Below are 26,314 nucleotides of genomic sequence, written 5' to 3' on the forward strand. Positions count from 1 at the left end.
GTTAAGTGTCTGACTTCAGCTCAGGTCATGATCTCACGGTTCGTGGGTTTGAGCCCTGTGTTGGGCTCAGTGCTGACAGCTCAGAGCCTGGAGCCTGCTTTGGATTCTGTGTCTCCCTCTCTCTCTGCCCCTCCTCCACTCTCTCTCTCTCTTTCTCTTTCAAAAATAAACATTAAAAATTTTTTTTTTAATAAATTAAAAAAAGAACAACAAAATGAATTGATGATGATAGAAGTAAGTAAAGTGGTTACCTCTGGAAAGGGAGGCTATAGACTGGAAGAGACGCAAGGAAACCTGGGGAGCTAGAAGTGGTCTAGAATCTAGATCTCGATCTGGACAGTGGTTATACAGGTGAATATGGACGTAAATATTCACCCAGCTGTACTGGGTGTAATGTACTTAACATTAATGCATTTTTACCTGCTTTATTATATGTAAAAAAGAAAAAAAGAAGGCATAAAGAAAGAACTCACCCTCAGTTCTGACCCCACTAGAAAACACATTCTTGTTCTTGAAATTTTTCTAACAGCCCCAACACTATCAGGTTTGGCTTTGTGACTTGAACACCTAATATGTGGATTTAGAGGTCATCTCCTTGTTCAGATATCTTGCTTTCTAGACTTGAGTAATATATGACAGTAAAGGGAAGTGGAAACCCTTTGTCACTTGGTCAGGAAGAGGGCCAGGTTTACATCAACATTGCAACAAATCTTTGTTTTTATTGTTCTTTTTCTTATTTTTCATCTTGGTGCCGGTAGGCCTACTTTTCTTAGATTGGCTTTTCACCCGCCCCCCGCCCCCAACACACCCCTCATGTGTGCTGCAGGGGGAGGGGAGGAGTGGTCTTCACTTTTTCTTTGTGTCTGTCCCATCAGTAGCCTACTTTGACATCTTTTCTCATGTGTCTCATTAAACTGAATGGTCCATGCTGACGTTTCCTTTTAAGAGTCTATTCCAGGGACTCACATCCGGTTCCCCTTGCCAAGGAGACTTCCAGTAGCTTTTACAGCTGTATTCCCAGACTTGACTTGTTTTTGAAATGTGCCTGTGGCATTCCCACTTCTGGGGAAATCTCCCTAGCATAGTCCTCTCCCGCCCTCCTTTCCTCAGCAACGATTCTGCTGTGTTTCATTCACCCTCAGCCTAGCTTAGGTAAAAAGAAAACTTTCAAAAAAAGAAATCATTTATTTCTCAGAGGATTAATCAGGTGACCAAGTTGTCTGCGGGTCTAAAAAGGAGAGATTATCAGAAATATATATGAGTGGAGAGATAACAGAAACCATGATTGTATGATATGTCCTTTCCCTTTTAAACTGTGTTGCTCTAGTTTCTTTCTTTTTTTTTCTGTAACATCAGTGTCTGTTTCATAGAAGGTCCTTAATAAACGTAATGCATGGGGAGAAGTATAAGGTGCGTCTGAAAAATGACACAGTAACCACACCCAGAATCAGGATGCTAAGGGAACTTTCTTGAGATACAAATCTGTGGATCAGTGTTTGCATGGGTGTGTATATCTGTCAGAAGTCATGATCTGTGCACCTAAAGTGTAAGAATTGTATATATTTTATACGTAAAACTGACTTTTAAACATAGAATCAAAATGCTGCAGGGGCATTAAGAAGAATCTGTAAAGATCCGAGATCAGGTGAAGTGTGAAATGTGGAACCTACACAGAGAAGAGGGGATCAGAGGTGAGAAAAGAGCAGAAAAAATGAAAAGACCAGACCAGACATGGGGCTAAACAGGCATGGTTGTCGGGGCAAAACGGAGGAATGGAGGCTTGCAGACTGACCCTGCTCAGTGATGCCAAAAGGGATGTTTGGGGATTAGTTGTGCAGACCAGAAACACCTGCCCTGGAGGCAGAACTCTTGTCTAACCTTTTGCATCTCTCTAGAGATGCCTCGAGTTCCTGGAAATTGCAACTTTGGCCAGTGGGGTGGGCAGGCCTGCGTGCCCCCTCGGGGCTTCGCGCAGCTGTGCGGCGGAGCGGAAGGGCGGGCGCGGCGGGTGGCGGGCTCGGAGCTCAGCGTCACCTTCTCGTCACTGCAGGGGACGTGCGGGGTGGCACGGCGCCCGCGGCGCGCTCTCGGCGCGCGCTCATCCTGTCCCCGCCCAAGACCTGGGAATCCCGGCGGAGGGGCCCGGCCCCAGAATCCCCCGTACACAGGGCTTTCCTCGGTGTCTGCTCTTGGGACAGTTTTGGTCAAGGAGGGAATGCAATGAAAAGAATGAAAGTGGAAAGGGGCAGGGAGAGTTCAGGAGAAAAAAGACTGAGCAGAGTGCAAGGCTGGGGCAAGAGGCGACCTGGAAACCGGGCAGCCCAATGTGTGTGAGAAAGAGGGAGAAAGAGCAGTTAGGGGAGGAGGGGGACTGAGCTGCCATGAGAAGAGTCCGAGGAGAGCAATGATTTTGAACTGATCAAGATGCTGAGTCGTGGGGTCGCCTGGGTGGCTCAGTCGGTTAAGCGTCTGACTGGATCTTAGCTCAGGTCATGATCTCAGGGTTTGTGAGTTCGAGGGGGCAGCCAGCATCTGGCTCAGGGCTGACAGTGCAGAGCCTGCTTGGGATTCTCTCTCTCTGCCTCTCCCCTGCTCATGCTCTCTCTCTCTCTCTTTGCAAATAAATAAACTTTAAAAAGGGCGCGGGGGGGGGGGGGAGATGCTGGGAAGGTGTGGCAAGATTGGGAGTGGAGAGCATCAAAGAAGAGAATAAACTTTTATAAGGAAATGGAGGAAACGCAAGTTGCAGGTATAAGGGCCAAGGGCAGGTTGCCCCCAAACGTGTCACTTCAACATATTATTTTAAATAAAAGTGACTTAAGGGAAAAAAAACAAAACCTTACTTAAGAAAGCCTATGCAAGAAGGACACTCAGACATTCCTCTGTCTCCCTGAAAGCAGAAAATAAATCTCCCATGTGAAAGGTAGCTTCCCTGTACCAGGAGGTAAGGAGACATCCTTATCGCCAGAGGTAGGAAATTTAGAGCCAGAAGACTGTATAAACAACCTTTGTTACTTTGTACTAATTTACTACCCCCCTCCCCCCCACCCCAATTCTGTTTAAAATTCCTTACTAATTGAAGCTCCCAGTTTGCCCTGTCAATTCCTCAGATTTTTTGTCTCTTTGTCTAAACAGTGTAAAAACTGCCTACCTTTGTTATTGCTTGAGGTCTCAATTTCATCATGGGGCCTCTGTGTGCACCTAAGAAAACTTTGGAGTTTTTTTCCCTCTGGTTAATCTGTCTCTTGTAAATTTAACTCTTAGTCCAGCTGGAAGACCTTGAAGGGTAAAGGAAGAATTTCCTTCCCTTCACAGGCAAATAGGAGTTGTTTTGCATGCTGCTTGCTCTGGACCTAGAAGTTGCCTGAGAGGAGAGCAAGTAGAAACCAGGAAAAGGAAAGAAATCGAAATCAAGGACTCCCCTTTTCCTGCCTCAGTTGCCTTACTCTTGAGGTGTAAGTTCCTCTGTTTGTGTTTATCTTTCTTTCCCTTCGTGTACTATGGAGAAAAACAAGCACCATGTTTTCAAGACGAGATGATTGGCTCAGCTGGTTTAAGTGTCAGACGCTTGATTTCGGGTCAGGTCATGATCTCATGGTCGTGGGACTGAGCCCCATGTTGGGCCCTGAAAAAAAACTAAAAATTAGAATAAATAAATAAAAATGAAGTGATTTATGTATCATGGCATTCTATTTGTGAACTATATTTTAGTTATGCACTTGGTAGTATCCTTTCATGCCACTTGATGTAAACGTTTTATGACTATGGGTAGACACGTACAGCCTCTATGTGTCTTCAAAACAGTATCTATCGGGGGCGCCTGGGTGGCTCAGTCAGCTGGGCGTCCGACTTTGGCTCAGGTCGTGATCTCGTGGTCCGCGAGTTCGAGCCCCGCGTCGGGCTCTGGGCTGACCGCTTAGAGCCTGGAGCCTGTTTCAGATTCTGTGTCTCCCTCTCTCTCTGCCCTTCCCCCACTCATGCTCTGTCTCTCTCTGTCTCAAAAATGAATAAACGTTAAAAAAAATTAAAAAACAAAAGAAAAAACAAAACAGTATCTATCGTATCGCAGAAATTCAGTCATTAGCAAATTCAGTTCTGGGGGTGCCCGGGTGCCTCAGTCGGTTAAACATCGGACTCTTGATCTTGGCTCAGGTCATGATCTTGGAGTATGTGAGTTCAAGCCCCACATCGGGCACAGATGGCCCTGATGGCACAGAGCCTGCTTGGCATTCTGTCTCCTCCTCTCCCCCCCTCACCTGCGTGTGTTCTTTCTGTCTCTCAAAATAAATAAACTTGAAAAGAAAAAAGAAAATCCAATTCCGTTCCACCTGAGACACATCGATTGTGCCACATTAAAATCTGAATTTGCAAAGAAATGAATTAGAATGTCATTTGTATTACAGAATTATGCAGGGCTTCAAAAAATTATTAGAGTTTTACTTTTTCTTTATAACAAGCTCCCATAGTATATTTAAAAATACGATTCAGGGGGCTCCTGGGCGGCTCAGTCGGTTGGGCGGCTGACTTCGGCTCAGGTCATGATCTCGCAGCCTTGAGTTCAAGCCCCGTGTCGGGCTCTGTTGTGACAGCTCGGAGCCTGGAGCCTGCTTCAGATTCTGTGTCTCCCTCTCTCTGCCCCTCCCCTGCTCGCGCTCGGTCTCTCTCTCAAAAATAAATAAACATTAAAAAAAATTTTTTTTAACTGCTTAAAAAAATATGACTCAGCATCTAGCAGTGACAGAAAACCAGTAAGTATAGGATCGACAGATTAATGATCTGTATTTAATAACGTGTTCTTTTTATAATGATTTACTCAGAGACCTAATTCCCCTAAGGTCCTTATTCCTCTGCTATTCACATCCCATTTCTCACCCGTCACTTCATTGAATAAACGGGCAACGGCGGTGGTAACATTTTGGCTCTGGTTTCCATCCCCAACTTTTGCAACTTGCACTTCACTGGAATAAGGAGTATTAGAAGCTGGGGAAACCTCTGGCAACAGTCTAGCGCTCAGTACATTACTGTACACTCCAGCCATCCTTCCGTCCTTCTCGCCTGCCCCATCTTCAGTGGTTGTATAACACTCAATGTGTCTGCTCCCCTTTTTGGGTCGTGTGAAGTGACCATGCAGCTAAGAAGGACAGGGAGACAAGACTTGAAGATTAGCCACCAACCCATCTTTCATTAGCTGCTTTCTCTAATCCAGATCTTAGTTTTCCTCTCCCTAATAATTTGGAGGTCGCTATGTTCAAAATGGCCACTAGGCTCTGGAAAACAGTGTGGAGGTTCCTCAAAAAATTAAAAATAGACCTACCCTATGACCCAGCAGTAGCACTGCTAGGAATTTACCCAAGGGATACAGGAGTGCTGATGCATAGGGGCACTTGTACCCCAGTGTTTATAGCAGCACTCTCAACAATAGCCAAATTATGGAAAGAGCCTAAATGTCCATCAACTGATGAATGGATAAATAAATTGTGGTTTATATACACAATGGAGTACTACGTGGCAACGGGAAAGAATGAAATATGGCCCTTTGTAGCAACGTGGATGGAACTGGAGAGTGTGATGCTAAGTGAAATAAGCCATACAGAGAAAGACAGATACCATATGTTTTCACTCTTAGGTGGATCCTGAGAAACTTAACAGAAACCCATGGGGGAGGGGAAGGAAAAAAAAAGAGGTTAGAGTGGGAGAGAGCCAAAGCATAAAAGACTCTTAAAAACTGAGAACAAACTGAGGGTTGATGGGGGTGGGAGGGAGGGGAGGGTGGGTGAGGGCACTGAAGATGGCATCTTTTGGGATGAGCACTGGGTGTTGTATGGAAACCAATTTGACAATAAATTTCATATATTAAAAAAAAGAAAGAAAAAAAGAAATATTAAATGTAAAAAAAAAAAAAAGCAAAAAACAAAATGGCCACTAGGGATTTAGGCATTATGGTATACACTGTGTTTCTAGATAAATAAAAAGAACCAGGTGAACCTATCAGCCCCCCCGTGAAGCAAGGGAACCAGTTTGAGAAGGCACTTTCAACACTGGTAATGTTCCTCCCATGCCCTGTTAGAAAGCATGAGAGAAAGGTGGAAAATGAATCCCTATTTCCTTTTGCATCTCCATCTTGGTAGGCCCACTTTGTTTGCATTCCCTAACAAGAAATCCCCAGGGGGTTTTTGCTACTCAAGCTGTCTGTATCCACCCCCCCCCCCCCCCCCCCCCCCCCCCCCGCTGTATTCTATTCTCCCCTTACTCTAATCCAGCTGTACTGCCCTTTGCACTCTTTCCCCTGACCTGGACCTATGTAACCCTGGATTCTCCCGATTTAGGAACTATTTCACTTGATTCCTCCATTGTCTAACTCAGGAGCTGGCAAGTTTGACCTAAAGGGTCAGATCCTAAATATTTTAGGCTTGCTGGGGCCCCGTGGTCCCTGTCATAACTATTCACCTCTGACACTGTAGTGCAAAAGCAGCCACTGACAATATGTAAATGAATGAGTGTGGCTGTGTACCTGCAAAACTTTACTTATGGATGCTGGAATTTGAATTTCATATAATTTTTTACAGTGATCTCTATGGCCAACATGGGGCTCGGACTCATGACACCGAGATCAAGAGTCACACGCTCCACCAACTGAGCCAGCCAAATGCCCCTGAATTTCATGTGATTTTTACAAGTCACAAAACATTATTCTTTTTAATTTTTTCCAACCATGGAAGAATGTCAAAAGTATTCTTGCTTTATAGGTGGTACAAGGACCGGCTCCCCAAATCCATTACTCCTGAAGGAGATGCTGCCTTTTTGCCCTTTGGTATTTTCTGTTGTCAGAGCCAACGCTGATGAGGAACAGAAGCTTTCTGTCCCTCACGTCGCCTCCTTTCCTGCTCTCCTCATCTCCCCTCCATCTATGAGGATCTTCTTGCGATAGCCTGAGAATAAAGACCCTTACTGCACAACTAAGGGGGGATGGCTCCCTTTTCCCACAACTCTTGAATAACCACATATCGTCAGCCTCCAGATTTATTGCACCCCAGCCATGCTTCCTGTTTATGACCAGCGGCTTAAGAAGGGATCAAGAACAAGCTCTATTTCTAGGAGGAAAGAGATGGGGGTGGGGATGGGGAAACACTGGCTATCCCAGATACTTTGCTGTAAACCTACATGGACTGTATCTTTCTTGTAATATACAGCAATATAGTGTAGAAGTACAGTCAGACAATTAGCTTTGCCCCGAACTGTGGTCCTTAAGCAAATTACTTCTAGATTTCTCACGGGAAATCAGGATGGTAATACTAAATTTAAACTATTGTGAATTGTAAACGAAGTAACATGGTAAGAACCTGGCACTCAATAAATACAGCTTCAATTACTGCAGAGAAGAAAATTTGTGAGCTTCCTCACATGTAATTAGAGAATCTTTGGAAAGTATTTAGGTTCTTTTTTTTTTTAATATGCATACCTGTATTTTTTTTTAATGTTTTTTTATCCTTGAGAGAGAGAGGGAGAGAGAGTGCGAGCAGGGGAGGGGGAGCAGGGGAGAGGGAGACCCAGAATCGGAAGCAGGCTCCAGGCTCTGAGCTGTCAGCACAGAGCCCGACGCGGGGCTCGAACTCATGAGCTGCGAGATCATGACCTGAGCCGAAGTTGGATGCTTAACTGACTGAGTCACCCAAGGCACCCTGGAACTGTATATGTTCTTAAAAGTAATGAAGATCTAGACTTTCGTTTGTGATTTGCAGTAATTTCTTTATCTCTGAGCATATATATGTTCGACTCTTAAGTAGATATGTCTGTTTCTTTTTTCTTTTCTTTGTGGATGCTTACATGACAGTATATACTGGGCACTGTTGTGTGTGACTGATTTAATCTAATCCTCATAACCAATCTTGAGAAGTAGACTATTATTGCCTTCATTTTACATATGAGGAAATAGAAGCACAGTGAAGCTAACTGACTTTCGCAAGATCACATCATGTAAGTAGCAGGGCTAGAGTTCAAACCCAAGATGTCTGGCCCCAGAATCCATGGTCTTAGCTTACTGTTGTTTTAAAATAATTTTTTAGGGGCATCTGGCTGGCTCAGTCGGTTGGGCGTCCGACTTCAGCTCAGGTTATGATCTCACAGTTCGTGGGTTCCAGCCCCACATAGGGCTCTGTGCTGACAGTGTGGAGCTTGCTTGGGGTTCTCTCTGGTTCTCTCTGGCCCTCTCTCTGGCCCTCCCCACTCACGCTCTCTCTGTCTCTCAAAAAATAAGCATTAAAAGCCTAAAGAAAGAAATTTTTAAAGCAGAAATAAAAAGTAAAAATGTACTAAATTATATTAAAGCTAATTTGTCAACCAAATAAAAAAAAAAAGTAAAAATGTGTGCATAACCCCAATACACATTTAAGCTCCATGCAAGCAGAGAATGGAGTTCTACCACCTTGACCACAATACCCTTAGTATCTAAAACTGGGCCTGGCAACCTACAGATCCGTATAAACGAATAGATGAATTAGCCCTGACCTATATCCCATCATGGATTTTCCAGGCCATTTGTCTTTCTTCCTTATTCTTAGTATAGTATTAATTAGTTAACTAATTGATACCTCTTCCCTCTAATAGTATTAAGAGGGATGGGGCGCCTGGGTGGCTCAGTCGGTTAAGCGTCCGACTTCAGCCAGGTCACGATCTCGCGGTCCGTGAGTTCGAGCCCCGCGTCGGGCTCTGTGCTGATTTCTTAGAGCCTGGAGCCTGCTTCGGATTCTGTGTCTCCCTCTCTCTCTGCCCCTCCCCCGTTCATGCTCTGTCTCTCTCTGTCTCAAAAATAAATAAACGTTAAAAAAAAAAAAAAGAGAGAGAGAGAAAGCCAAAGAATATCAATAAAAGGCCCCGAACCCTTAAAGGACCACTGAACAAGGGCATGAATTTAATGGACTACCTTTTTCCTTTAATTTCGCAAAAACGTGTGTAAACTTGTTTATTTCCAACTATCTGAAAATACCCATTTATATGTAACCGGAATTAAACTGGATTTAAAAAGCCCACCTGGAACCTAATATTTAAAGAATTGAGATTGTGATTTTAATCAGAGTAACTCTCCCACATTTGAACATTCATACGGTTACAGGATCGTAGGGACAGGCTATCAAAGTCACATTTTTTTTCCACACATTTTTAAAATAGGTACATAATCATGCAATAAGTTCACATCCAACCATTCAAGAAGAACTCGGGTTTTACACACCCAGGAGATTGTACAGATTCGTGTCAAATAGGGAAGAACCAGAAAGGATGAAAAACAGCCAAAAAAGGGAGATAAAGATATTGCCTGCATCCCTGGTAGCATCAGCACGAAAATACATTCCGTGGGAGGAGGGGAGAAGCAGAAGAGTAAAAAAAAAACGACAGGAACCTTTGGTCACCCTTGAGTGATGGAACTGGTCGCTTAGGAGATTTGGCAGACGGTCTACAAAGCACGTCTGCACCAGCTTACGTAGCCTCAAAACGCAAGCAGGCGGGGCTAACCTACGGGGTAGCGCCGCTGAGAAGAAATTCTTGGGTTTCTGGGCCCGCCTCATCCAAATATTCCAGTGACTTCTGCTTCAATTCGGGGCTGAAAACAAGAAGGCCGGTGGCCTCAGCTATTTGAAAAGAAGATGTGTAAATTAGGGAAGCTGATTTTTCACTGCCTAGAAAGATTGCATGGCACTTGTAAATGAAGCACGTATGGGAGACATAAAATTATTATAAGTACAATGGCTAGAACACTGCCTGGCACATCATAAACACTGGATGAAATTTGTTGAGTGCATGTAGTATGGACAGTTCTGATAAGGAGAATCCACGGTTCTCAGTTTAGCTCAAGCCCCCAGTGCCTCACACATCTCTTCCGTGATGAGTTGCTGAAGGCCAAAGCTAAAATACGTGGCTGTTTGGAGGAGTGAAGGTGGAGGTTTTTTAGTCTCTTCCCACTATGTCCTGTTAGGAGGGTTGGTCATACTTCTCGCTCAAGTACCCTAATAATAAATGGCGCTGTGACTGCTTTCTCTTAACCTCCCCCCTGCTAGGAGGGAATTAGAGCCTCTGGCTTGAAAAAGAGTTTGTTCTTTGTGATCCCACCTGGAGCTCAGACCATCTCGGAGTGGGAGGGGAACTAACTTGAAAGCAGACAATGCCTGCGGTTTCCACACTGCAATTCCACCAATGACCCAGAAACCCCCAGATGCCTCCCCTCCCCCTTCCTACCATAGCCAATGCTTGGCAGCTCCTTTGCCTGTTTTCTGGGTCGTACTCCCTTTTTGAGACTGTCATAAGAACTTATGGTCAGAAAAGTACACTGAAATGCAACTTTTGCATTGAGTTTCAGGGGGATTGTGTCCATCTCAGAACCCCATATTAATAAATGCCACCCCAGAGCTTCAAACAGCCTTTTTCCTCCTAGAGAACTTGATGGATTTTTTTTTTTTTTTCCTGAGGACCTGGCCTGTGCCGGGTAGGAGGGCCACCAAAGTTGGGGAAGTAAGTGTCCTGCTGAAAGAAGGCAGACCTTAATTATGAAACACTGCATCGAACTGTAGTGGCATTGCTCCTTACGCCATCCACAGATTGGCCCTTGGTTATGGTTTTTTCAAAGGGTGGATATGAGTCAGTGTGAACACTTCACTTATCAGTGTTTAGTAGCTGTCTTCCTGTAAATGAGCCAGGCAGGGGTATCCTGGTGATAGTGTCAGACTAATAGCCACAAAGAGAACAAAAGACACTTATGGTTTTAGAGCACTGCCAGAGTAAACTTAAGGAACTTAAACAAAGCTCTTTGCTTCTTGCAAGCAGAAGTCTATGTTTTCTATTAGCGATTGTACAGAAGTTGACATTTAAAACACTTGCTTATGATCCAGCAGTCACACTCCTTGGTATTTACCCAAATGAATTGAAAATCTACATCCACTTGATAGAGAACTGAGGGTTGTTGGAGGGGAGGTAGAGGGGGGATGGGCTAAGTAGGGATGGGCATGAAGGAGGGCACTTGTTGTCATGAGCCCTGGGTGTTGTATGTAAGTGATGAATCACTAAATTCTGCAACGGAAACCAGTATTATACTCTATGTTAACTAACTAGAATTTAAATTCAAATTTGGAAATAAAGTCTACATCCACACACAAACTTGTGCATGAATGTTTATTGCAGCTTTGTTTATAATTGCCAAAACTTGGAAGCAACCAAGATGCCCTTCAGTAGGTAAACAGATAACAAGCTGTGGTGCATCCAATGGAATATTATACAGGGCTAAAAAAAGATATGACCTATAGAAGAAGAGATAAAGAAATGAGCTATCATGGGGTGACTGGGTGGCTCAGTAGGTTAAGCATCTGACTTCGGCTCAGGTTGTGATCTCATGGTTCATGGGTTCAAGCCTTGCATCGGGCTCTGTGCTGACAGCTCAGAGCCTGGAGCCTGCTTCCGATTCTGTGTCTCCCTCTCTCTCTGCCCCTTCCTCACTCACACTCTGTTTCTCTCTGTCTCAAAAATAAATGTACATTAAAAAAATTTATGATCCCGGGGTCATGGGATCGAGCCCTGCATTGGGCTCTTCACTGAGTGTGGAGCCCACTTGAGATTCTCTCTCTTCCTTCTGCTCCTCTCCACCCCGCTAAAATAAATTTTAAGAAAAAAAGTTCTTTAGGGGTGCCTGGGTGGCTCAGTCGGTTGGGTGTCCGACTTCGGTTCAGGTCATGATCTCACGGTTTGTGAGTTCAAGCCCCGCGTGGGCTCTGTGCTGACAGCTTGGAGCCTGGAGCCTGCTTCCTATTCTGTGTCTCCCTCTCTCTCTGCCCCTTCCCCACTCACACTCTGTTTCTCTCTGTCTCAAAAATAAATGTACATTAAAAAAATTACGGAAAAAAAAGCTAGAAATGATTATGGTTAGTGAGGAAGGCATGTCAAAAACCAAGCGAGTGTGAAAGCCGGGTCTCTTGTACCCGTTAGTCAAGTTACGAGTGCAAAGGAAAACTTATGAAGGAAATGAAAGCACTATGCCAGTGAACACAGACATGATGAGAAAATGAAACAGCCTAATTACTTATATGGAAAACATTTCACTGGTCTGGATAGATGATCAAAGCAGCCACAACATTCCTTGAGCCAAAGTCTAACCCCGAGCAAGGCTCTAAGTCTTTTCAATTCTATGAAGCTGAGGGGCACCTGGGTGGCTCAGTTGGTTAAGCCTCCGACTCTTGGTTTTGCCTCAGGTCACGATCTCACAGTTTGTGGGTTTGAGTCCCGCGTCAGGCTGTGCCGGCCTGCTTGGGATTCTCCCTCTCTCCCTCTGTCTGCCCCTCTCCCACTCTCTCTTCCCCTTTCCCTCAAAATAAATAAATAAACTTTATTTTAAAAATAAAATAAAAATCCGATGAAGACAGAGAGAGGCAAGGAAGCTGCAGAAGAAAAGTCTGAAGCTAACAGAGGTTGGTTCAGGGGGTTTGAGGGAAGAAGTCATCTCTATAACATAAAAGTGCACGGTGAGGCAGCAAGTGCTAACGTAGAAGCTGCAGCAACTTGTCCAGAAGATCTAGCTCGGATAATTAACGAAGGCGGCCACGCTAAACAGCCAACCGATCTTCCGTGTAGACAGACGGCCTTCTACGGAGAGAAGATGCCACCTAGGACTTTCATAGCTACAGAGGAGAAGTCGGTGCCTGGCCTCGAAGTTTCAGAGGACAGGCTGACTCTCTTGCAAGGGGTAATGCGGCTGGTGACTAAGCTGAAGCCAGTGCTCGTGCACGTTCTGGAAGTCCCAGGGCCTCAAGAATTCTGCTAACTCGACTCTGCCTGCGCTCTGTAACTGGAAGAGCAAAGCCTGGACGACAGCACATCTGTTTACGACATGGTTTGCTGAATATTTTACCCACCGCTGAGACCTACTGCTCAGAAGAAAAGTCTTCTTTCCAAACACGACTGCTCATTGACAACGCACCCGGTCACCCAGGAGCTCCGATGGAGATGTCCGACGAGATTCCTGCTGTTTTCACGCACAACAGCCATTCTGCAGGGTGCGGATCGAAGAATAAGTCTACTTCAAGTCTTATTTAAGAAATACATTTTGGGGCGCCTGGGTGGCTCAGTCGGTTCAGCGTCCGACTTCGGCTCAGGTCATGATCTCATGGTTTTTGGGTTCGTGCCCCGCGTCAGGCTCTGTGCTGGCAGCTCGGAGCCTGGAGCCTGCTTCAGATTCTGTGTCTCCCCCTCTCTCTCCGCCCCACCCCTGCCTGTGCTCTGTCTCTCTCTGTCTTTCAAAAATGAATAAACATTAAAAAAAGTAAAAGAAAAAAGAAATACATTTCGTGAGGCTTTAGCTAGCAGAGACAGTGATTCCTCTGATGGATCTTGGCAAAGGAAATTGAAAACCTTCTGGAAGGGATTTGCCATTTTAGATGCCATTAAGAACATCTGTGATTCGTGGGAAAGGGTTGAAGTATCAACGTGAACAGGAGTTTGGAAGATGGTGATTCCAAATCTCTTTATGACTTTGAGAAGTTCAAGCCCTCGGTGGAGAAGGACCTGCAGATGCGGTAGAAACAGCAAGAGAACTACAATCGGAAGCGGAGCCTGAGGCTGCGACCGAGTTGCTGGAATCTCAAGATAAACCTTGAACAGATGAGGAATCGCCTCTCGCGGATGAGCAAAGACAGTGGTTTCTCGAGATGGCATCTACTCCTGTTGAAGACGCCGTGAAGCCTGTCGAAATGACCACAACCGATTTCGAACATTACGTATATCTTAGCTGATAGAGCAGCAGCAGGGTGTGAGAGGACTGCTTCCGATTTTGAAAGAAGTTGTACTGTGGGTGAAATGTTATCAAACGGGCATCGCATGCTACAGAGCAATCATTTGTGAAAGGAGTCAATCAATGGGGCCAACTTCACTGTTTTCTTATTTTAAGAAATTGCCATGGGGCATGGGGGGCACCTGGGTGGCTCAGTTGGTTAAGCAACCGAGTTCGGCTCAAGTGATGATCTCACAGTTTATGAGTTCAAGCCCTGCTTGGGGCTCTGTGCTGACAGCTCAGAGCCTGGAACCTGCTTCGGATTCTGTGTTTCCCCCTCTCTCTACCCCTCCCCTGCTCACTCTCTGTGTCTCTCTGTCTCTCAATAATAGACAAACATTAAAAAAAATTTTAAAGAAATTGCCACGGGTGCCCAGCTGATACAGTTACTAGAGCATGCAACTCTTGATCTGGGGTTTTTAAGCTCAAGGCCCACGTTGGGCCTACAACTTACTTAAGAGAAAAAGAAGAAGAAGAAGAAGAAGAAGAAGAAGAAGAAGAAGAAGAAGAAGAAGAAGAAGAAGAAGTTGTTGCCACTATCACTCCATTCCTTAGCAACCACCACCCTGATCAGTCATCAGTCATCAACATCAAGGCAACACTCTCCATCAACAAAAAGATTGCCACTTGCTGAAAGCTCACATAATGGTCAGCATTTTTAAGCAATAAGATAATTTTTTAATGCTTTTATTATGTGCTCTGTCAGCACAGAGCCCGACGCGGGGCCTGAACTCATGAACCGCAAGACCATGACATGAGCCAAAGTCGGTTGCTCAACTGACTGAGCCACCCAGGAGCCCAAGCAATAAAATACTTTAAATTAATATATGTACATTGTTGTTGTTTTTTTTTTTTTTATCAGACACAGTGTTATTGCACATTCGATAGACTGTAGTATAGTGTACATATAACTTTTTGTGCCCTGGGAAACCAAAAAAAAAAAAAAAAATCACTTGACTTGATTTATTATGATATCTGCTTTATTGCAGTGGTCTGGAACCGAACCTGCAACCTTACCGAGGAATACCTATGTATGACATTCTACAAAAGGCACTACTATGGAAGCGGTCAAAACCCTGGTTGCCAGGGGATGGGGTGTTGAGGGGAGGAGGGATGAATAGGCAGAACACAGGTGTTTTAGGGCAGCGAAACTATTCACTATGATACTGTAACGACGGATACATGTCATTCCATGTTTGTCCAAGCCCACAAAACGCACAAGACCCAGAGTGAACCCCTGTGTAAAGTGTGGACTTTGGGTGACTCTGATGTGTCAAGGTAGGTTCATCAGTTGTACAAATATACCCCACTAATGTAAGATGTTAATAATAGGAAAGTCGGGATGGTATATGGGAACCCTCTGTACCTTCTGCTCTGTTTATCTGCAAATTTAAATTTGCTCTCCCTAAAATAAAGTACTAATAATAAGAATAATAAAACCCCCGAGCACTGGTTTATATGTTTCTCTTCATCCCCTTCCATGAGAGCTTGAAGACAGAAACCAAATCCTTTGCATCTTTAGAATCACAGAATCTAAGGATGGAAGAGGAGGAGAGTGTCCTATTGTTAGCACAGATCCTAAAGTATTCACATGTCTAAAACAAAACTCTTGTTTTTTTTTTAATTTTGTAAGTTTATTTATTTGGAGAGAGACAGAGACAGCGTTGGTAGGGAGGGGCAGAGAGAGAGAATCCCAAGCAGGCTCTGCACTGTCAGCACAGTGCCCCACACGGGGCTCGAACTCACGAAACCGTAAGATCATGACCTGAGCCCAAACCGAGAGTCTGACACTTAACCGGCCGAGTCACCTGGGTGCCCCCACAACAAAATTCTTGATTTGACCCCTCAAACCTGCTCCTCTCTCTGCTTTCCTAATTGAAGTAAATAGCAACCCAAGGCCTGCAGCTGCTCAGACCAAAACCCTGAGGATCATTTTCTACTCCTTCTTTTCTTCGCTCGCACCCACCATCTAGACTCTCGGTTAACCTTATCGGTTCTATATTGAAAATATCTTTTTGAATCCAACCACTTACTGCTTCCACTACTACTACTCTCATTCAGGTCCTACCAAGTTCAAGTCGCCATCATTTCTTACCTGGACCGGCAGCTTCCTAATTGGTCTCTGTGTTTCCACACTTGCTCTCCTCCAGCATCTTCTCTATTGGACAGCAAAGACCTTTCGGAAAACATAAATCAACTAATGTCACTGGTTTGCCTTAAAACCTAAAATGGCCCGGTAGCTTCCTGGCTTTCTGTCACCTCTAAAATAGAATCCAGAATCCTTGCCATGGCTTGCAATGGCCTAGATGATCAGAATCCTGCTTAACCCTCCAACATCATTTCTCCTCCCTCCTTGCTCCTGGTTCACAACACTCCTGCAGAGCAGGCTTTTGGCCCCATGCCAAGCACACATCTTCCCCTCCTCTTGGCGTCTTTGTACTTCAATTGCCTTCTGTTTGAAATGCTGTTCTCGAAAGTGCTCCCTAGACTTGCTCCCTCCTGACACTCAGATTTCTGTTCAGATGCCATCTCTGCTAAGATCAATCCTAACTCCCCCATTGTATATACCCCCCCAATTCTTTATTATCTTACCTTGCTCCACTGTTCTTCAAAGTGCTCCCTTATCATTCCCTGACATTATATATTTACTTGTTTGCTTGTTATCTGCCGCATTAGCCTGCTGCTATAACAAAATACCACAGACTGGGTTGTATTAAATAACAGAAATTTGCTTTCTCACAGTTCTGGGGGCTGCAAGTCCAAGGGCAGGGTGCCGGCAAGTCCAAGGGCAGGTTTCTCATAAGACCTCTTTCCTTGCGGTAAACTGCCGTCTCATGGCGTTCTCACATAGCCTTTTCTCTGTGCGTACATCCCCAGCGTCTCTCACTTTCTACAAGGACACCAGTCATTTGGGATCAGGGCCCCATTCTTATGACCTCATTTAAACTTTATGACCTCGTTTAAACTTAATAACTTCTGGGGTGCTTGGGTGGCTCAGTCGGTTGGGAATCTGGCTTTGGCTCAGGTCATGATCTCGCAGTTTGTGAGTTCGAGCCCTACGTTGGGCTCTGTGTGGACAGCTCAGAGCTTGGAGCCTGCTTAGGATTCTGCACCTCCCTCTCTCTCTGCTCCTCCTCCTCTCTCTCTCTCTCTCTCCAAATTAAACATTAAAGAAAAATTTTTTTAACTTAATAACTTCAGGGCTTCTGCATGGCTCAGCCAGTTATGCGTCGACTCTTGATCTCCACTCAGGTCATGATCTCGTAGTTTGGGAGATCGAGCCCCGCATCAGGCTCTGCACTGACAGTGCTGAGCCTGCTTGGGATCCTCTCTCTCCCTTTCTGCCCCTCCCCCACTCTCTCTCTCTCTCTCCCTCTCTTTCTCAAAATAAATAAACATTAAAAATAATTAATAACCTCTTTAAAGGTCCTGTCTCCAGCTATACTTACACTCTAAGGTATTATAGGTTAGGGCTTCAACATACACATTTTAGGAAGGCACAGTTCAATCCATAACACCCACCCTCTGCCCCACCCCCAGATTTATGTCCTTCTCACATGCAAAATACATTCATTTCCATCCCAGGAGCCTCAAAAGTCTTTCTTATCCCATTCTAGCATCTGGTCTACATCCAGAGTGTCACCTGAGTATCATCTGGATCAGATATGGGTGAGACTGGAGGTATGATTCATCCTAAGGGAACATTTCTCTCCAGCTATGAACCTGTGAAAGCAAACAAGTTACGTGCCTCCAAAATACAGTAGTGGGACAGGCGTGAGACGGACACTCTGTTTCCAAAAGGGAGAAACTGGAAAGAAAAAAGGGCTGACGAGTTACCAAACAAATCTAAAATCTAGCAAGGTAAACTCCATTAGTTCTTTCTTTCCTTCCTTCCTTCCTTCCTTCCTTCCTTCCTTCCTTCCTTCCTTCCTTCTTCCTTCCTTCCTTCCTTCCTTCCTTCCTTCCTTCCTTCCTTCCTTCCTTCCTTCCTTCCTTATTGCAGTTAAAAGCACATAACATAAAATTTACCATCTTAGAGCACCTGGATGGCTCAGTTGGTTAAGCATCTGACTTTGGCTCAGGTCATGATCTCACAGTTCGTGAGTTCGAGGCCGCATCGGGCTCTCTGAAGCCTGCTTCAGATCCTCTTTTCCCCTCTTTTTGCCCCTCTCCTGCTCACGCTTGCACATGCACATGTGCTCTCTCTCTCAAAAATAAACATTAAAAAGGTTTTTTACCATCTTAACCATCCATAAGTGTACATCAGACGTGTTAAGTGTATTCACATTGTTACGAAACAGATATCCAGAACTTTTCATCTTGCAAACACTTTATACTCATTAAAGGACAACTCCCCTTTTCTCTTTCCCTCCAGCTGCAGGTAACCATTCTACTGTCTGTTTCCATGAGTGTGACTACTTTGTTTATTTATTTGTTTATTATTTTAGAGAGAGAGAGAGAGAGAGAGAGCGCGCGCGATTGGGGGAAAGGGGCAGAGACACAGAGTGAGAGAGAATCTCAGTTGGGCTCAATGCTCAGCCTCTAATACCTTAGAATGTAACTGTAGTTGGAGACAGGGCCTTTAAAGAGATTGTTAAGGTTTTTATTTTTTTTAATGTTTATTTATTTAGAGAGAGAGAGTCGGGGGAGGGGCAGAGAGAGAGGGAGAGAGAGAATCCCAAGCAAGCTCAGCACGGTCAGCGCAGAGCCCAACACGGGACCCAATCCCACAACCCTGGGATCATGACCTGAGCCGAAATCAAGAGTCAGATGGACACTCAACCAACTGAGGCACCCAGGCGCCCCTGACTGTGATTACTTTAGATACCTCCTGTAAGTAGAATCCTACAGTGTTTATCTTTTTATGACTGGTTTATTTCACTTAGCATTATGGCCTCAAGGTCAATTCATGTTGTAAGATGTGACAGGATTTCCTTCCTTTTTGAGGATGAATAATATTCCCTTGGATATATATATATTCCTTGGATATTTATCTGTTCATCTCTTGGTGGACACTTGGATTGCTTCCACCTTTGGCGATAGTGAATAGTCCTGGGTGTGCTACATGAATGTGCAGATATTTCTGTTTAAGACTTTGCTTTCCATTCTTTTGGACATATACCTAGAAGGGAGCTTGCTGGATCATAGGGTAGTTCTATTTTTAATTTTTTTGAGGAACCACTATGCTGTTCTCCATGACAATGGTACTACTCTACAATTCAACCAACAGTGCCCAAGAGTATCAGTTTCTTCATACCCTCACCAACACTTGTTATTTTCTGTCGTTGTTGTTTTTGATAATGGCCATTGTAATGGGCATGAAGAGATTTCTCATTGTTGTCTTGATTTGCATTTCTCTGATGATTATCGATGTTGAGCATCTTTTCACGTGCCTGTTGGTCACCGGTATATCATGTTTGGAAAAATGCCTGTTCAAATCCTTTGCCCATTTTTGATCAGGTTATTTGAATTATTTTGTTGTTAAGCTGTTCATGTATTCTGAATATTAACCCCTTATCTGATATATGATTTGCAAAATTTTCTTTGGTTCCATAGGTTGCCTTTTCACCTTGTTCATTGTATCCTTTGATGAACAAAGGTTTTTAAGGTTGATGGAGACACATTTGCCTTTTTTTTTTTTACTTTTGTTGCCTGTGCTTTTGGTGTCCTAGCCAAGAAATCTGTTTCATTGGATTTAAGTCTCAAGATAACCCTCCTTGGCTGAGTACTCTGCCCTCGGGGGCCCCCTGAGGTGACAGCCTTTCCTTGAGGGCCCTTGTGCTCTGGCCTGTGGTAGGAGAGGCAACCTGCTGATCTCTGAATCAACTTCAGTGTCATTCTTACCTCTTATTGAAAGACAGCACATGATGATAGTTCTGTTCCCGTCCTGTAGAATCGTAGCAGGCTTCACCTTCCTTCATTTTATCTTCTCTCTGTGCCCATAGTCCAAGCCGGCCGTGTGTCTACTGACATAACACCATTTCCATTCCTAGATTCTGCTAAGGTGGCAGATTAAAGCCATGCGTTGTGCTCATGATCTCTGTATCAAGTGAACTTTCAGCCATACCCTTGGTGTCCTCTCCAGAGCAAGCATTCTTGTTCTGTAATATGGATAAGCTAAGAATTTTCCAAATCTTCATCTTCTGGTTCCTTTTTGCTTGACGGTTCCTCTTTCAATGTATCTCTCTCTTCTCCTGTGTTACTATCGGCAGCAACGAGAAACCAAGTCATACTTTTTACACGGTACTTAGAAATCTCCTCAACTAGATATCCTATTTCATTACAAACAAGTTCTCCTTTCCACAAAACACTAGAACACAATTCCTCCAAGTTCTTTGCCACTTCACAACAAGGACCAACTTTCTTCCAGTTTCCGATAACATGTTCCTCATTTTCGTCTGAGACCTCACCAGAATCACCTTTCCCATTCATATTCCTAGCAATAATTTCTTCAAGACAATCTCGGCTTTTACTAGTATGTACCTCCAAATGCTTCCAGCCTCTACCCATTACTCAGCTCCAAAGCCACTTCTAGGTTTTTAGGTATCTGCTATAGCAGCATTCGATTTCTTGGTAACAAAATTTGTCAGTGCCCTGCAGAGAAACAGAACCAATAGGATGTGTATATATAGAAAAAGATTTTTGTGTTAAGGAATTTACTTATGGAGGCTGGCAAGTCCAAGCAGGGTGGGCTGGCAGGTTGGAGACTCTCTAAAGGCCATCGCCTGCAGAATTCATTCTTGCTTGGAGGCGGAGCAGGGGATATTAGTCTTTGTTCTCTTCAAGCCTTCAACTGATTGGATGAAGTCCACCAACATTATGGAGGGCAATCTGCTTCATTCAAAGTCCCCCAATTTAAATGTAAATCTCACTTGAAAACTCCCCCAGAGAAACATCTAGAATAATATTTGACCAAATTTCTAGGCACTGTGGCCCAGGCAAGTTGACATATAAAATTAACCATCACAGGGGTACCTGGGTGGTTCAGTCAGTAGAGCATGCGACTCTTTTTTTTTTTTTTTTTTTTTTGCAGAAGGGGCAGAGAGAGAGGGAAGAGAGGGAGAGAGAGATTCCCAAGCACTGACAGTGCAGAGTCCCACGTGGGGCTTGAACTCATGAACTGTGAGATCATGAACTAAGCCAAGATCAAGGGCTGGATGCTTAACCAACTGAGCCACCCAGGCGCCTCGAGCATGCAGCTCTTGATCTCAGGGTTGTAAGTTCGAGCCCCATGTTGGGTGTAGAGATTAGTTAAAAATAAAATCTTAAAGGGGCACACCATCAGTGTGGAGCCCGCTTGGGATTCTCTCTCTCTCCCTCTCTCTCTCTGCTTCTCCCCAACCCATGCGTGTACGTGTGCATGCTCTGTCTCAAAAATAAATACACTAAAATAAATATATAAATAAAATCGTTTTAAAAAATTAACCATCACATATGCCTTCCATATTGAAATTTAAGGTTAGGGTATGGACTTTGAGGGTGGGGACTTGTCTTAGTGACATTTGTATTACCTGCACCTAGAACTGTGCCTAGCGTGTAGTTGGCAAAGAACAGTTGAGGGAAACTGCATAAATGATTGACTGACTGAATGAATGAATGTATATATTTGCCAGAGCTTTAGAGTTTGAGGGTTTTTTTTATTTTCTTTTTTCTTTTCTTTTCTTTTCTCTTTCTTTCTTTCTTTCTCTCTCTCCCTCCCCCCTCCCACTCTTTCTTTCTTTCTTTCTTTCTTTCTTTCTTTCTTTCTTTCTTTCTTTCTTTCCTTTCACATTATCTCATTTCTCTCAATAATCCCATGAGCTGAGTATTATGGCCTTCAACTAAAATACTGAAGCGGAGACAGAGAAGTTATGTGACCTGTTCAAATGTCTAAACTCTAGTTCATGTTTCAGAGCTGGGACTCAGATTCTGCTCTTCTGACCCCCAATCCTCTGCTTGGTCAATTATAGTAAGCTGTGATTATTCTGTCTCTCCTACCTATTCTTCCTAGTGTTGATAATAAGGACAGTGGATAACATAATAATGCCAAGTCTCTGCTAGGTGTTAAAAGGGGTGTTTAAGGGGCACCTGGGTGGCTCAGTCGGTTGAGCGTCCGACTTCGGCTTAAGTCATGATCTCACAGCTCGTGAGTTCGAGCCCCGCGTCGGGCTCTGTGCTGACAGCCCAGAGCCTGGAGCCTGCTTCGGATTCTGTGTCTCCCTCTCTCTCTGCCCCTAACCCACTTGCATTCTCTCTCTGTCTCTCTCAAAAATAAACATTATTTTTTAAAATAATAAATAAATAAATAAAAAGGGTGTTTAATGAGTGAGGAGGATATTTATGCCCCACTCAAGGCAGCTGTAATCAGTGAAGGGAGGTGTCAGAGAAGGAACTTCTGCTTTAGTGGTAAGTGATCATTTCAGGGAAGCACTGAGATGCTCTGCAAGGAGAGAGTGTCACTTGCTCTCTAACCCCGAAAGACCAATTAAGAAAACACTAGAGAGGGTCTATAGATCTAAACCCCGATATTTTTTTTTTGCATGCTGCTTATCTTTCAGAATTAGGTTGGCATATGGGAGGGATTAGTATGGGGCTGCTTGTGGGCAGCTATTGTATAAGGCAGTGGTATGTTTTAGTTTGAATTGTGACATAGACACTCACTTCCTTTCCTTCCTGAACCAGTAACCTGGTTCTTCCTTTTTCTTCAGATCTTCCTTTGTCTACTATGATGACCTACTTATCTGTCTAGATATTGTGTCAAGAATATTCTGACAATATTATTTGTTATGTTTATTTCTTCATTTTGAGAGAGAGAGTGAGAATGTGTATGATCAGGGGACAGAGAGACAGAGACAGAGAATCCCAAGCAGGCTCCATCACTGTCAGTGCAGAGCCTGACACAGGGCTCGATCTCACAAACCGTGAGATCATGACCTGAGCTGAAATCAAGAGTTGGACACTTACCCGGCTGAGCCACCCAGGTGCCCCCTGACAATATTATTATTGATTATTAACAATAAGTATAATATACATGATGTTATGGCATGGTAAAATCACTTTAATCTCTGCTAAGTATTAAAAAAAATACTTGATCAAAAAAATAACTACTTGGTATTGACAAGGAGACTTAAAAGCATGAAATGAAGTTTTTAAGAACATGAGCACCAAAAAAGGGTATATATTCAAAGAAATTTAGGGGTATGGTGTTCACTGTTCTTTTCATGAGACATTCTTACCAAATGATTGTTCAATTGAAATTAATCATTTGATTTCATTAAAGAGGCGACAAGGAACAAGCCTAGTTGACTGATTAGGCAGGGCTTAAAGGGCAAGTTGTGCTAGTGAAATTGCAAAGAAACAGATTATAAAATTTTAAGTGGCATTCTGGTTTACCAGTGGAATGAAGAGTTCATGGCCAGTCAATACATTCACTCCCACAGAGCACAGTCTCCAAAACGAAACTATTTAATCCCCCCGAATACTTATCTAGTGTCTCCTCTAAATAATGTGTCGTACCAAGTGTGGAGAGGGTGATGGAAATGATGTTGGAGGAAGAGACACGGAAATGAAATGGGCACAGCCACTGTTTTTAAAATTGGAGTAGATTTCTTTCACTTAGTAATATGCATTTAAGAGACTTCCATGTCTTTCCATAGCTCAAGAGCTCATTTCTTTTTAGTACTGAATAATATTCCATTGTTTGCATGTACCACAGTTTGTTTATACATTCACCTATTCAAGGATATCTTGGTTACTTCCAAGTTTGGGCAATTATGAATAAACCTTCTGTAAACATGCATATGCATGTTTTTGTGTGGACATAAATTTTCAACTCCTCTGAGTAAATACCAAGGAGCAGGATCGCCGGATTGTATGGTAGATGTATGTTTAGTTTTGTAAGAAACCACCCGTCTTCCCAAGTGGCTGTACCATTTTGCAATCGCAGCAGCAATGTATGAGATTTCTGGTTGCACCACATTCTCGTCAGCATTTGGTATTGTCAGTGTTCCAGATTTTGGCCCTTCTAATAGGTGGTACTGGTATCTCGTTGTTTTATTTTGCATTTCTCTTATGACATATAATGTGCAGCATCTTTTCATATGCTTATTTGCCATCTGTATATCTTCTTTCTGCTGAGGTCTTTGGCCTATTTTTTAATCAGGTTTTTTTGTTGTTGTTGTCGAATTTTAACTGTTCTTTGCATATTTTGGATATTGGTCCTTTATCAGATGTGTCTTTTGCAAATATTTTCTTCCAGTGTGTGGTTTGTCTTCTTATTTTCTTGAAAGTGTCTGCGGCCCCTGGGTGACTCAGTCAGTTAAGCGTCCAGCTCTTGGTTTTGGCTCTGATCATGATCTCATGGTTGATTCATGAGTTTGAGCCCCATGTAAGGCTCTGCGCCTGACAGCATGGAGCCTGCTTGGGATTCTCTGTCTCCCTCTCTCTCTGCCCTTGGCCTACTCACACTCACTCTCTCAAAAATAAATAAATAACCATTTTGAAAAAGTGTCTTTTGCAGAGCAGAAGTTTCCATTTTAACACAGTCCAACTTACTAAATATTGTTTCCATGAATTGTGCCTTTGGTGTTGTGTCTAAAAAGTCATTGCCATAGCCAAGGTCATCTAGGTTTTTTTCCCCATGTTATCTTCTGGGAGTTTATTAACTTTGTGTTTTACATTTAGATTTGTGATCCATTTTGAGTTAATTTTGCGAAAAGTGTAAGATCTGTCTGTTACTAGATTGTTGTGGGTTTTTTTTTTTTTTGCCTGTCGATGTACCTTTGTTCTAGTACGATGTGTTGAGAAGGAGACTATCTCTGCTCCACTATGTTGCCTTTGTTTCTTTGTAAAAAATCAGTCAGCTGTATTCATGTGGGTCTTTCTGGGCTCCCTATTTTGTTCCATTGATCTGTTTGTCTACTGTTTTCACCAATACCACAATGTCTTGATTACTGTGGCTTTATAGTAAGTCTTGAAGTCAAGTAGGTAACATCGGTTACACAACTTTGTTCTCCTTCAATATCGTTTTGGCTATTCTGGGTCTTAGGCCGCATCATATAAAATTGAGAATCATGGGGTGTCTGGGTGGCTCAGCTGACTCAACATTTTCAAGATGTCAGGTCTTCTTCCTAACTTGAACTATGGATCCAGTGCAATCCCATTCAGCGTCCCGGTAAGTTATTTTATGGAAATCAAAAAACTGATTCTAAAGTTTTTGGTTTTGTTTCAAGTTTATTTATTTGTTCGTTTATCTATATCTATCTATCTATCTATCTATCTATTTACTTATTGAGAGAGTGAAAGAGAAAGAGTGGGAGAGGGGCAGAAAGAGAGGGAGAAAGAAAATCCCAAGCAGACTCCGAGCTGTCAGCTCAGAGCCCAGTGTGTGACTCCATCTCATGAACCTGTGAGATCATGACCTGAGCCAAAGTCAAGAGTCAAACGCTTAACCAACTGAGCTATCCAGGCATCTCAGGATTTCATTCTTTGTGTTTGTTTGTTTTATTAAGTTCTTTTTTTTTAATGTTTTTTCATTTTTTTTATTTTTTTATTTTTGAGAGAGAGACACAGAGTACAAGTAGGGGAAAGGCAGAGAGAGAGGGAGACACAGAATCTGAAGCAGGCTCCAGGCTCTGAGCTGTCAGCACAGAGCCCGACGCGGGGCTCAAACTAGTGAACCACGAGATCATGACTTGAGCCGAAGTCGAACACTTAACCAACTGAGCCACCCAGGCAGCCCAGTATTTTATTCTTTATAGACAGTCCTGTCATGTTCAAACAGAATTTTAGGTCTTTCCTTTCTTTTCTTGTCTTGTTATATTAGCTAGTATTTCTAGCTAATATTGCAAAGGAGTAGTGAGAGGGAACATTTCTACCTTGTTTCTGATCTTAGTGGGAAAGCTTTGGGTTTTTCGACATTTCAGTATGTTGTTAGTCGTGGGTTTTTTGGTAGACATTCTTTATCAAGTTAAAGAAGTTCTTCTGTATTCCTAGTTTACTGAAAGTTTTTAAATCATGAAAAACTGTTGGATTTAGTCAAATGATTTTTTTTGCATTTATTGACATGACCATGGGAGTTTTCATTTCTAACCTGTTGGTATGATGGATTAAATTAATTGATTTTCAACTAATTATTATTATTATAAAAATATAATTATTATTAACACTCCTTGCATATCTGTAATAAATCCTAATTGGTCATGATAGATAAAAATTCTTTTTATTAATGTTTGTATTAAATTTACTAATATATCCTTAAGCATTTTTGTATCTATATTTGTGAGAGATGTTGGTCTATAGTTGTCTTTTTTGTAATGTCTTTGTCTGGTTTTGGTATAAGGGTAATGCTGTACTTACAGAATGAGTTAAAAGGGAATTAGTCATCTTAATGGTAGATGATATGAAATTTTAACCATCAAATGAGTATTTTTGTTTTCGAAATACAGACCACTATTCTTTTGTTTGTTAACACATTCTTTTTAGAGACGGCCAAGATATAAATACAATTAAAACTATGTTCAGGGACACCTGGCT

General features: G+C 43.1%; 1 protein-coding gene and 1 long non-coding RNA gene across 7 annotated transcripts in view; one reads left to right on the forward strand and one right to left on the reverse strand.

The window, feature by feature from the left end:
* The window catches only part of SLC2A3 (solute carrier family 2 member 3), an 87,796-nt gene that overhangs the window by 37,637 nt on the left and 23,845 nt on the right, over positions 1–26,314 (forward strand). The gene's annotated exons all lie outside the window — the stretch shown is intronic.
* LOC113603699 (uncharacterized) lies at positions 3,871–16,930 on the reverse strand. 2 transcript variants are annotated; one of them, XR_008300092.1, is made up of 3 exons: positions 16,394–16,930; positions 15,903–15,977; positions 3,871–4,660 (listed from the first exon to the last, which is right to left on the reverse strand). It is a non-coding gene; the product is annotated as an uncharacterized LOC113603699 (long non-coding RNA). The 2 variants fall into 2 exon arrangements; XR_003425395.2 differs by lacking the exon at positions 3,871–4,660 and adding an exon at positions 4,713–5,131 and having other exon boundaries at positions 15,897–15,977.

This window comes from Acinonyx jubatus, chromosome B4 (genome assembly GCF_027475565.1).
Source record: "Acinonyx jubatus isolate Ajub_Pintada_27869175 chromosome B4, VMU_Ajub_asm_v1.0, whole genome shotgun sequence".
NCBI lineage: Eukaryota > Metazoa > Chordata > Mammalia > Carnivora > Felidae > Acinonyx > Acinonyx jubatus.